General features: G+C 38.5%; 1 protein-coding gene across 1 annotated transcript in view; it reads left to right on the forward strand.

Moving 5' to 3' along the window:
• Nucleotides 1–2,661: 2,661 nt before the first annotated feature.
• Nucleotides 2,662–12,109, forward strand: part of osbpl2b (oxysterol binding protein-like 2b) — a 37,457-nt gene continuing 28,009 nt past the window's right edge. The window contains exon 1 of the mRNA XM_063015679.1: nt 2,662–2,749. The gene's annotated coding sequence lies outside the window, so the exon portion shown is untranslated. The remainder of the gene's footprint in view (nt 2,750–12,109) is intronic.

The raw sequence follows: 12,109 nt of genomic DNA on the forward strand, positions 1-12,109 counted from the left end.
AATCGATGCTATTCTGTTTACATTTATAGACACAAAGTCAAAAGCAATAGCTCCCATTCACCAAAACATGGAGTAAGAGCCTCACTATGCATACTCCGATTCATGTGCATAAGGTGCGTCCGTACTTTACGTACGTATAGGTTACACTATTATTTCCATAAATCGCCCCTATTTCTGTATCTGCAAAGCAAACTATTTAAAAACTTACAATCTTCCAATGCCTACCAATGTACTGATGTCTGTTAAAATTTTAACAACATAACGTGACGGTACCACAACAAAACACAGCAGAGCAGGAGGGGAGGAGTGAGGTGTGCATGTAAGATGTGAGAGGAGCCGGTGTGTGTACAGACATGGTTTCTGCTCTTTGATGAAACAGGAGAAACGTGCTGAATGTAGCAGCTTTACAGGTCCCAAAGAGCACAGTGGCCACCATCATTCGTAAGACCGGCCTTGGCCAGAGAGATGAGCAGGAACTTGAGGGTCACTCTGATAGAGCTCCAGCATATCCTTGTGGAGATGGGAGAACCTGTCAGAAGATCAACCATCCACGCAGCACTCCACAAATGACACCTTTATGGTAGAGTGGCTAGACGGCGCATGACAGCCCGAGTTTGCCAAAAAGTACATAGAGGACTCTCAAACCATGAGAAACCAGATTTTATGGTCTGATGAAACCAAAATTAAACTTTTTGGCCTGAATTCCAAGCGTTACGTCTGGAGGAAACCAGGCACTGCTCATCACCTGGCTAATGCCATCCCTACAGTGAAGCATGGCGGTGGCAGCATGATGATGTGGGGATTTTTTTCAGCAGTGGGATTGGGGCGACTAGTCCTGATAGCAGGAAAGATGAATGCAGCTAAGTAAAACCTGCTCCAGAGCACTCTGGACCTCTGACTGGGGTGAAGGTTTACCTTCCAACATGACAACAACCTAAAGCACACAGCTAAGAGAACAAAGGAGTGGCTTCGGAGAAAGTCTGTGATTGTCCTTGAGTGGCCCAGCCAGAGCCCAGACCTGAATCTCATCAAACATCTGTAGAAGGAGCTGAAAATGGCTGTGTACCGACGCTCCCCATCCAGCCTGAAGGAGCTTGCAAGGATATGCCAAGAGGAATGGGCAAAAATGTCTAGAAACAAGTGTGCCAAGCTCGTAGCTTTTTTCCCAAGACGTCTTGAAGCTGTAATTGCTGCCAAAGGTGCATCAACCAAGTATTAGGCTAGTGGTGTGTACAGATATGTAACCCCTAACTAAACAATTTTTGTCAGTAAAATAAAATTGGGTATTTTCTAAACCCTGTATGATGACCTGTGTCTTATGTTCACTTATTCAATTAGTGGGAGAGGTTTGGCCCCTTTTTCCACGCCTTTGTAATTAACACAAGAGCTTATTTTTCCTAAATAAAAGGGCTATTCTCCTAAATAAAAGAGCATCATGCTTCCTTACATGGAGTTTACAGAAAATAAAAAGGGGGAAATCGTCCTGTGATGTACATTAACTGAAAGCATGCAGTGAGGGAGACACATTACAGCACTATTGAAAAAGAGTTTTTGTCCATCTAACGAATAGTCCTTACTCTCTAATATTACCTTTTAGAATGCACTTTTACTATCTGTTTGGACTACACTGTCCTGCAGTGACTCTGTGACACTGCAAGAGGGTTATCAATGTACAGATCACAGATGGCACAAATTGTGTTAGCGAATATCCTCTTCTATTGGGAAAGTCAGTTGCAGCCCAGATAATAATCTATAAGTTGCTGTTGATGTTTATTTCAGACCCAAAAGATTAATGCTTTTTTAAAGACACAACACACTTATGAAAACTTATGAAACTCTAGTTTGTAAAATATTTTTTTATCAGAAGGTATTTGTTTAATTTATTTAGTCAAAGAAATGGAAAGCTTGCAGAAATGTTAAAAAAATCAATCTTTGAAAATCTCAAGATTTGAATTGGTAAAAAAATTATTATAGTATATATAATTTCAAATAAATATGTGCCCACAAACTATGTAATTGGTGTTACCCGAACCCTGCCCTAAGGGCACTCTTCCTCATCTCTGTGCAGGTGCCTCTAATCAGCTGGCAGGGGTTGTAATCGCATTCTGACAGAGAGAGACCCACATCCGGTTCTTTGTCCCGCCCCCCAACTGAGCAACCGGCCAATCGTTGCTCATACAGCCACTCAGCCTTGAACCGGTAAGGCAGAGCTGGATTCGATACGATGTACTCAGAATCCAGCTCTGGTTGCAGCATGTCTTTTTACTGCTGCGCCACCTGAGCGGCCATAAAAAAAATCTAAGTTTACAGAAAGTAAATAGATAGATGCATACATGAATAAATATTGTTTTCAAGTAACAAAATAAAAAAATTATACAGTATAATAATTTTTTATGAATAGAATAAAACACGGAGGCTACATCATAAACAGTGAAAAAAGTAGCAAATGTTTAAGTTTTGGTTAAATGTTCTTATTACATATCCTCGTATGAGTTTAATTTATAATCAAATTAAAATACACACGTATAATTTAAATCTCCTGATAGGCACGTTTAAGTGAGGTGCAATAAATTAAGGTCAGGCGACATAATCTTGCGAACATGATTGGCTAATCCTCGCTCCACTGAACCCTCCTACTTTTGTTTCTTCCGTCTCTGTGTCAGAGCTGATAGCATCGTCAGTTAGCACAGTGAGTCAGAGCTGCAGAGTGAACTAGTCCTTCAGCTGTACAATATTCACGCCAGGTCAGGTAAGACATAAACTTTTTAAAACGTTTGTTTAGTATGTTTGAACAAACAGTATTTGGTTTTCCAAAACTTTTAAGGACTGTAACCTGGCTGTTGGTATTTCAGTGGTGCTAGCCTGCTAGTTAGATTTAGCTGTGGTAAAGCTTGAATTTAACGTAGGTCACTTGCTAACATAAGCACTGTAGCCCTGTCAAATGTGACATGCCGCTCTGTGAGGGATCTTGTCATGACATCTGTGCCTTATTGTAGTAACGTTGTGATGTACATGTTATTTGATCCTCTTGGCGTTGGGGTAAGATAATGTGAAGCAACACGAGCGTAGCTAAGCTAACTATTTTAGTCTGCTGCTTTCTTAGTTACAAACTTGATGTGCGAGTAAGTTGGATTACATTAGGATCACAGTGTTCCATGTAGTTAACCTTTATCGTCATGTGTTTTAAACCGCACTGACACGACGTTCTCCCACTTTTTGAAGAACATGAAAGGCTTATCGTGATATTTTATTATTTCTTAGACGTGGCTATACTCATTGATAAAGGTCAATTGTATGGAACACTGTCATCTGAATGGGATGTCCACCACCCATACATATATTTTATTTAGACTAATTAAAGTACAATTTCATTTTTTGACAGACTTAAATAGTTCTATATACGTTGTACTCTATTTACGTTGTACTCTAATTACTCTAACATCAATATAGAAGAACAGTTGGCTTAAAATGTTGCTTGTCTTTAAAGCTATTAGAGCGAGCTGTTAGGCAAAATCACTATATATTTGGTATACATTATTTTATTACATTAGCATTTATCAAGTTGAAAGAGTTTTAGTTTATGTATTACAAATAAGACAAATGAGGATTAAATCCTTGCATTGGTTTGAGCAGTTGATAATAGTCTTGCGCAAGCACTTGAGTTTTAAACTGAAGTTAGGCAAAACCTGAAAAAGGTGATGGTGAAAGAGTTGAGACAGTTTGTGTCAAGTTTATAACCAGGCTCTGCATGTCCTTTTCAAATTTGTTTACAGCAGAATATAGTGCTGTTTCATTCATGTTTAGAGCATGCAAAATGAACGAAGAAACACAAAATAATAAACGAAAGAGTTTGTTTATTCTCTGTACCAACATGAGAAAATTATTCTCATTTAAAAGCACATTAAACGTTTGAAAAAGTATGGTTTGAGTTTTAAAAATACAACATTACAGGAGGGAAAAAGCATAGGCAACATTTTTACAAAACAATAATGTGATGCACTAATTAGTTGATATAAAATGGTATATACCATGATTAATTATTGTTGGCGTATCCCCCAGTCCCAGAAAATTGGAATTGTCATACAGTCCCCTCTACAATTATTGGCACTCCTAATAAAGATGAATAAAAGGTGTTAATCTCACATTTGAGATGAGAAAAACCTAACCTTTAATTGAAGAATTTCATTAATTGAATAAAACGACATTTGCCACAATTTTTGGCACCCCTAGAAATTTATCAAACAATTAAGTGTTAATGGAAGAAATTCTTGTTACATTTTGTGACTAAATTGATTAGTGTTTAGAAGCAGACTGTAATTCATGAATTTCTGTTCAACAATAGAAAGACAAGAGAACACAATTCAAAAAAGAAAAAAAAAATTGTTGATAAAGGGAATCGCTACCATAGAACAGCTTGAAAAAACTTTCAATAAGCTGGAACTGCAAAAAAACCACTGTTTGAGAGATACAGGAGATTTTGGCAGCAAGTCCTTAGAATTACAATCAAATGCCACCTTCACTACCAAATTAAATTGAAGTCTTGCCAGGAACAAGCTTTTCCTATCAATCAAGTGGCTAAATGCTACTGGGGCTTTGAGTGGAACCAAGTTCTATATTCAGATGAAAAAAAGAGCTTTTTGGCATCAAACACTCAAGGTGGGCTAAAATGAAAGAATGCATTCACTGAAAAAAATGCCCACTGTTAAGTATGGTGAAAGGTCTGTGGTAATGTTGGCCTGTGTTTTCTAAATGCCTTGGAAATGTTGTTAATGTACATGACTTTAACAAGAGCTGTTTTATTGGCAAAGGGAGTTTGAACAAAGTACTACATGCAGTGGTGCCAATAATTGTTGCATGTGTGGTTTTGTTAAAAATATTTTTTCTCTGATAAGAAATTGTTTTTTGAAAAAATTTTCTTTAATTAATAGCTGGATTTTTTGTGTAAGAAATAAGCACATTTACCAAAAGGTGGATTTCTTATATTCTTTTTACTTATCAGGGGGCCTAACCTATTGAGGGGGCTGTATATTCCATATACTAAAGGATGATGCAGACAGGCACTGAGTTATGCAGTTATGCATGTTTCCACATGCTATTTCCTAGTAATGGCTAATAAATCTGAAGTAATGCTGTGCCCATAAGTGTAAAGTTGAAAGCTGGTTGAGGTAGTTATGCAGAGCTCCAGGGTAAATTTTCTTTACAGAAGCACATGCTACTATATTGAAAAAAGCGCTGGCATATTTTAGAACCACAGACTAAAATATAATAGCATGTTTAATCAATTAAACTCTGCAGCCATATGAGTTGTTTTTGTACAAGTAATGCAAATTTATTTGGTGAAAACATCAGTTTTAGAATTAAATATTATGCATGTTTTGTTTTTCAATAATAAGCAAATAAATAATAAAACAACATTCTTATGTAGTAGACTGCTAGATAAGCAAAGTAAGTAAACTGTGTGTAGAAACTTTGCTAAAGGGATGATCAGCTCCTGTTAAAGTTTCCCATGGTCTTGTGCTTACTGATCGTTTGTCAGAGATGTATTGATTGTTGGGTTGATGGTAGTTACTTGTAGTACACATGTTGAATTCAGTAGGTATGGCCAGCATGAAGATCCAAGCTACTTTTATGTGGTTTAAATTATTATGGCCAAACAGCTGGGTTAAAGTATTTTAGAAACAGCAAGGGTTGCTTACAGGCAGTTGGGGTGAGCATCCACTGACAGTGAGCTGAGGAGTAAAAAGTTGGGACATTTTGTAAATCACAATTAAACCAGGAATCTGGGAGCAATAACCTTTATTTGATAGACAAGGGTACAACAATTTTTTTTATGGAACAACTTAATTGTATTTTGTAAATATAAACAAATATTATTTGATTTCTGCAACACACAAAATGTTGGGATAGAGGCATGTTTACCACTGTTACATCAAGGAAAAAATATTGATCCAGCCATGAATGTAACCAATGTGTTGACATGACGTTAAACCAGTAAATCAATAAATGAATAAATAACCACTGTTACATCACCTTTCCAGTTAATCGCACTTTATCTTTAAGGAACTGAGAACAGTAATTGTTACAGTTTGCAAGTATTTTTTGCCCATATAAGACTCAACTGCTCCTCAACAGTTTGTGATTGATTCTCTGATTCTCCACAAAATTATGTAGCATACTTTTTCGATACATTTCAAACTTGTTAATATGAAACAATGTATATAGGTTGAAAGAAATTGGTTATCTGTTACCTCATTTGCATCTCTAAATAAGACTATGTAATTTAAAAAACAAAAGTAACACAACTGTATGTAAATATTATTTAGTAGACTATTGTTTTTGGCAAGTTCCTTTCGCCCAAACAAAAGCAGCAGCTTCCTACTTGCCTGACAAACTGTGTGAAATTTACCTGCTAGTAAGGGCAGCATGGTGGCTCAGTGGGTAGTACTGTCGCCTCACAGCAAGAAGGTCCTGGGTTTGATCACAAGATGGGGTGGTCTGGGTCCTTTCTGTGTGGAGTTGTTCTCTCCGTGTCTGCATGGGTTTCTTTCGGTTTCCTCCCACAGTCCAAAGACTTGCAAGTGAGGTGAATTGGAGGTACAAAATTGTCCATGACTGTGTTTGACATGAAACTGTTTCTGTCATGAATGTAACCAAAGTGTGTAAAAACATGATGTTAAAATCCTAATAAATAGAAATAAATACCTGTCAGTAAGTTACCTGCCGATGGGATAAAAAAAAAAAAAAAACAAACAATGGATGTCTTTTGTAATATAACAGACATTTTGGCCTAAGACACAAAGTTTTATTGTAAATAGGTTTGGTGTTGAGATTCAAGGAAATGGAAGTTAGTTATATAAAAAGTAGGTGCCACTAGGTAGATTTTCCCATTGTTACTTAAGTGTAGTTTAAACTAAAACAAATCATGAAGACCTATACATGTCCCAATTCTTATCTCTTATGCTAACATACAGTCATGTGAAAAAGTTAGGACACCCCATGGGAACCTTTGTCTTTTTGAACATATTTAAACATATGGACATTTGAGCTTCATTTGAACAGTACTGAGAGATGGAGCTTATATAACTAAACAACAAAAATGTTAAAAAATACTTTTAAACTCAAGTTGTAAAATGTAATGAACACATGGAAATTTATTGTGAGGAAAAAGTTAGGAAACCCTATGCCCTAATAGCTGGTATTTCCCCATTTGGCTGAAATAACCTCAATTAGACATTTCCTATAACCATCTACCAGTCTCTGACATCGACTGGTGGAAAGTTTTTCCCCACTCCTCCATGCAGAATTTCTTCAGCTGTGTGAGGTTTGAGGGGTTTCTTGCATGCACAGCCCGTTTCAAATCAGCCCACAGCATCTCAATAGGATTAAGATCCGGGCTTTGACCTGGTCATTCCTGAAGTCTCAATTTCTTTCTTTTGAGCCATTCCTTGGTGGATTTACTGGAATGTTTTGGGTTGTTGTCCTGCTGCATGGTCCACTTATGCTTCAGTTTTTGGACAGTTTTTACATTTTCCTCAAGCACCCTCTGATACAGTGAAGAATTCATTGTAAATTCTATAATGGAGAGCTTGCCAGGCCATGCTGCTACAAAGCATCCCCAAACCATGACATTTCCACCTCCATGCTTCACAGTTGAGTATGAGGTTCTTGTGCTCAAATGCTGTGTTTGGTTTGCGCCAAAGATGTCTTCTGTTACTGTGCCCAAATAATTCAACTTTGGATTCATCTGTCCAAAGCACATTGTTCCAGAAGTCCTGGTCTTTGTCTAGGTGTTCTCTGGTAAACTTTAGTCTTGCCCTGATGTTTTTTTGACAGCAAGGGTTTCTTCCTTGCACACCTCCCATGAAAATCAAACTTGTGCAGTCTCTTTCTGATGATAGATGCATGTACCTTCCTATCAACTGTGGCAAGAGCTACCTGTAGGTCCTGTGATGACATTGAAGGATTATTGGAGACTTCTTTATGCATATTGCGGTCTGCCCTTGGGCTGAACTTGCTAGGACGGCCTGACCTGGCCATGTTGGCAGTTGTTTTAAATGTTCTCCACTTGTAAATTATTTTCCGGACAGTGGAATGGCTGATTTCTAATTGTTTTGAGATCTTTTTAAATCCTGTCCCAGACTAATATGCATCTACAACCTTATTTCTGAAGGCCTCAGAGAGCTCTTTAGATCTCACCATGGTGATACCACTCACTTCAACAATCATAGGCAAACCAAACTTACAGTGGGGCCAAAAAGTATTTAGTCAGCCACTGATTGTGCAGGTTCTCTTACTTAGAAAGATGAGAGAGGTCTGTAATTTTCATCATAGGTACACTTCAACTATGAGAGACAAAATGAGAAAAAATATCCAGGAAATCACTTTGTAGGATTTTTAAAGAATTTATTTGTAAATTATGGTGGGAAATAAGTATTTGGTCAATAACAAGAGTTCAGCTCAATACTTTGTAACATAACCTTTGTTGGCAATGACAGAGGTCAAACGTTTCCTGTAAGTCTTCACCAGGTTTGCACACACTGTAGCTGGTATTTTGGCCCATTCCTCCATGCAGATCTCCTCTAGAGCAGTGATGTTTTGGGGCTGTCGCTGGGCAACACGGACTGTCAACTCCCTCCACACATTTTCTGTGGGGTTGAGGTCTGGAGACTGGCTAGGCCACTCCAGGACCTTGAAATGCTTTTTACGGAGCCACTCCTTCATTGCCCGAGCGGTGTGTTTGGGATCATTGTCATGCTGGAAGACCCAGCCACGTTCCATCTTCAATGCTCTCACTGATGGAAGGAGGTTTTGGCTGAAAATCTCACGATACATGGCCCGTTCATTCTTCCCTTAACACGGATCAGTTGTCCTGTCCCCTTCGCAGAAAAACAGCCCCAAAGCATGATGTTTCCACCCCCATGCTTCACAGTAGGTATGGTGTTTTTGGGTTCTTCTTCTTCCTCCAAACACGACGAGTTGAGTTTTTACCAAAAAGTTCCATTTTGGTTTCATCTGACCACATGATATTCTCCCAATCCTCTTCTGGATCATCCATATGCTCTCTGGCAAACTTCAGATTGGCCTGAACATGTACTGGCTTAAGCAGGGGGACACGCCTGGCATTGCAGGATTTGAGTCCCTCTCGGCGTAGTGTGTTGCAGGTCATTCATCAGGTCCCTCCGTGTAGTTCTGGGATTTTTGCTCACCGTTCTCATGATCATTTTGACCCCACGGGATGAGATCTTGACCCCAAGGGAGATTATCAATGGTCTTGTATGTCTTCCATTTTCTTACAATTGCTCCCACAGTTGATTTATTTACACCAACCTGCTTGCCTATTGTAGATTCACTCTTCCCAGCCTGGTGCAGGTCTACAATTTTCTTCCTGGTGTCCTTCGAAAGCTCTTTGGTCTTGGCCATGGTTGAGTTTGGAGTCTGACTGTTTGAGGCTGTGGACAGGTGTCTTTTATACAGATAACGAGGTCAAACAGGTGCCATTAATACAGGTAACGAGTGGAGGACAGAAGAGCTTCTTAAAGAAGAAGTTACAGGTCTGTGAGAGCCAGAAATCTTGCTTGTTTGTTATTGACCAAATACTTATTTTCCACCATAATTTACAAATAAATTCTTTAAAAATCCTACAATGTGATTTCCTGGATTTTTTTTTCCCATTTTGTCTCTCATAGTTGAAGTGTACCTATGATGAAAATTACAGACCTCTCTCATCTTTCTAAGTAGGAGAACCTGCACAATCAGTGGCTGACTAAATACTTTTTGACCCCACTGTATGTCTGAGGTTTAAATAAAACTCCAATGTCCTCTAACAATGGTCTAATCATTGCAGCTGATGTGGTGCACCTGATTCTAATTTTAGACATTTTAAGTAGTATTAAATGTGGGGGTGTCCTTACTTTTTCCTCACAATAAATTTCCATTTTTGTTAATTACATTTTACAACTTGTGTTTAAAAGTAATTAAAAAATTTTTTTTGTTTAGTTATATAAGCTCCATCTCTCAGTACTGTTCAAATGAAGCTCAAATGTTCATATGTTTAAATATGTTCAAAAAGACAAAGGTTTTCATGGGGTGTCCTAACTTTTTCACATGACTGTACATGTCTTTAAATGTTTTTTTAAGGTTGGCATTGTAGTTGTGTTGGTTCTTGTTTAAGGGGCATCACTTTTTTTCAGCAGTGCACTTTTGTGGAACATGAAGTATGCTTCACACACAGTTCACAGCTATTAAAAAAGAATCATGGTGACCTGGAGACCAACTTCAGCTTTTTCTGTAAGGCAGTCCTTGGTTTTCCCTTACTGAAAATGTACCAAGCACCATGGCTGAATTAACACTAGCTTCACCACTGTGTGCTAGTGAAATCTGATCTGGTGTTTATTGTGCTATTTTTGAATTGTGTTCAGTAAACAACTGGCTTTTTATTTAAAATGATGTTGCTTGTGTTTTCAAATAAGCATACATCTGCACACTTCTGTTTCTGAGCTTATTTATCCAGTTGTCTTTTGCCTAGACATTTAAACTTGGCATGTCCCCGGGGCTCTCGTAATCTACAAAGGGCTCTGGTACCTGGTTATAATAATTAGAAACCAATTAAGCAAGCTACATTATTTGATTCATTGTGCAAAAGGCAGTTAACATTGCAAAGAGGTTGCCAGTCCATTACAAAGCAGAGACACTCACATTTAGGGCAGTTTTTAGTAGCTCCAGTTGGCCTGACTTCTTGTCTTTGGACTTACTGGGAGAAAATCAGAGCACCTGGAAGAAACCCAATTGGACACAGGGAGAACATGCAAACTCCATACAGAAAGGACACTGGGTGCCTAGCCAGGGATTTGAACCCAAGCCCTTCTTGCTATGAAGTGACCGCGCTACCCACTATGTCACCATGCTGCCCCAGTCCTGAACATTTATAAACAAAAAACTAGAATAAAAAAGGATCAGATTTCTTACTTTGTAAAACCACCTTAAATCAGCTTTAAATACAGCCACTAGTCTGTTTGGATTATGTCTCTTGCATGTTTTGCACACTTAGATTAGGGAATATTTGCCTTCTCCTTCTGGCAAATTGAAAGTTTTGTCAAAATTTGTGGTGAGCTCTTAACTTGACTCTTAAGCTTATGCTGTAGCCTCAGCATCGTTGATCAGGAATTTATACAGTCATGGCCGAAAGTGTTGGCACCCCTGAAATTTTTCCAGAAAATGAAGTATTCCTCCCAGAAAATTATTGCAATTACACGTTTTGTTATACACATGTTTCTTTCCTTTGTGTGCATTGGAATAATACAAAAAACAGAGAAAAAAAATTGATATAATGTCACGCAAAACTAAAAAAATGGGCTGGACAAAATTATTGGCATAATATTTGGTTGCACACCCTTTGGAAAAAGTAACTGAAATCAATCGCTTCCTATAACCATCAACAAGCTTCTTACACCTCTCAGCTGGAATTTTGGACCACTTCTTTTGCAAACTGCTCCAGGTCTCATATTTGAAGGGTGCTTCTCCCAACAGCAATTTTAAGATCTCTCCACAGGTGTTTAATGGGATTTAGATCCGGACTCATTTTTGGCCACTTCAGAACTCTCCAGAGCTTTGTTTCCATCGATTTCTGGTGCTTTTTAAAGTATGTTTGGGGTCATTGTCCTGCTGGAAGACCTAGGACGCAAACCCAGCTTTCTGACACTGGGCCTTACATTGTGACCCAAAATCCTTTGGTAATCTTCAGATTTCATGATGCCTTGCACACAGTCAAGGCACCCAGTGCCGGAGGCAGCAAAACGACCCCAAAACATCTTTGAACCTATTTGACTGTAGGTACTGTGTTCTTTTCTTTGTAGGCAGTACTTGTAAACAGTAGAATGATGTGCTTTACCATAAAGCTCTATCTTGGTCTCATCTGTCCACAAGACATTTTCCCAGAAGGATTTTGGCTTACTCAGATTTTGGCTTACTTACTTTTTTATGTCTCTGTGTCAGCAGTGGGGTCCTCCTGGGTCTCCTGCCATAGCGTTTCATTTCATTCAAATGTCGACGGATAGTTTGCGCTGACACTGATGCACCCTGATCCTGCAGGACAGCAATTTCTTTGGAACTT

Source organism: Trichomycterus rosablanca, chromosome 19 (genome assembly GCF_030014385.1).
Source record: "Trichomycterus rosablanca isolate fTriRos1 chromosome 19, fTriRos1.hap1, whole genome shotgun sequence".
NCBI lineage: Eukaryota > Metazoa > Chordata > Actinopteri > Siluriformes > Trichomycteridae > Trichomycterus > Trichomycterus rosablanca.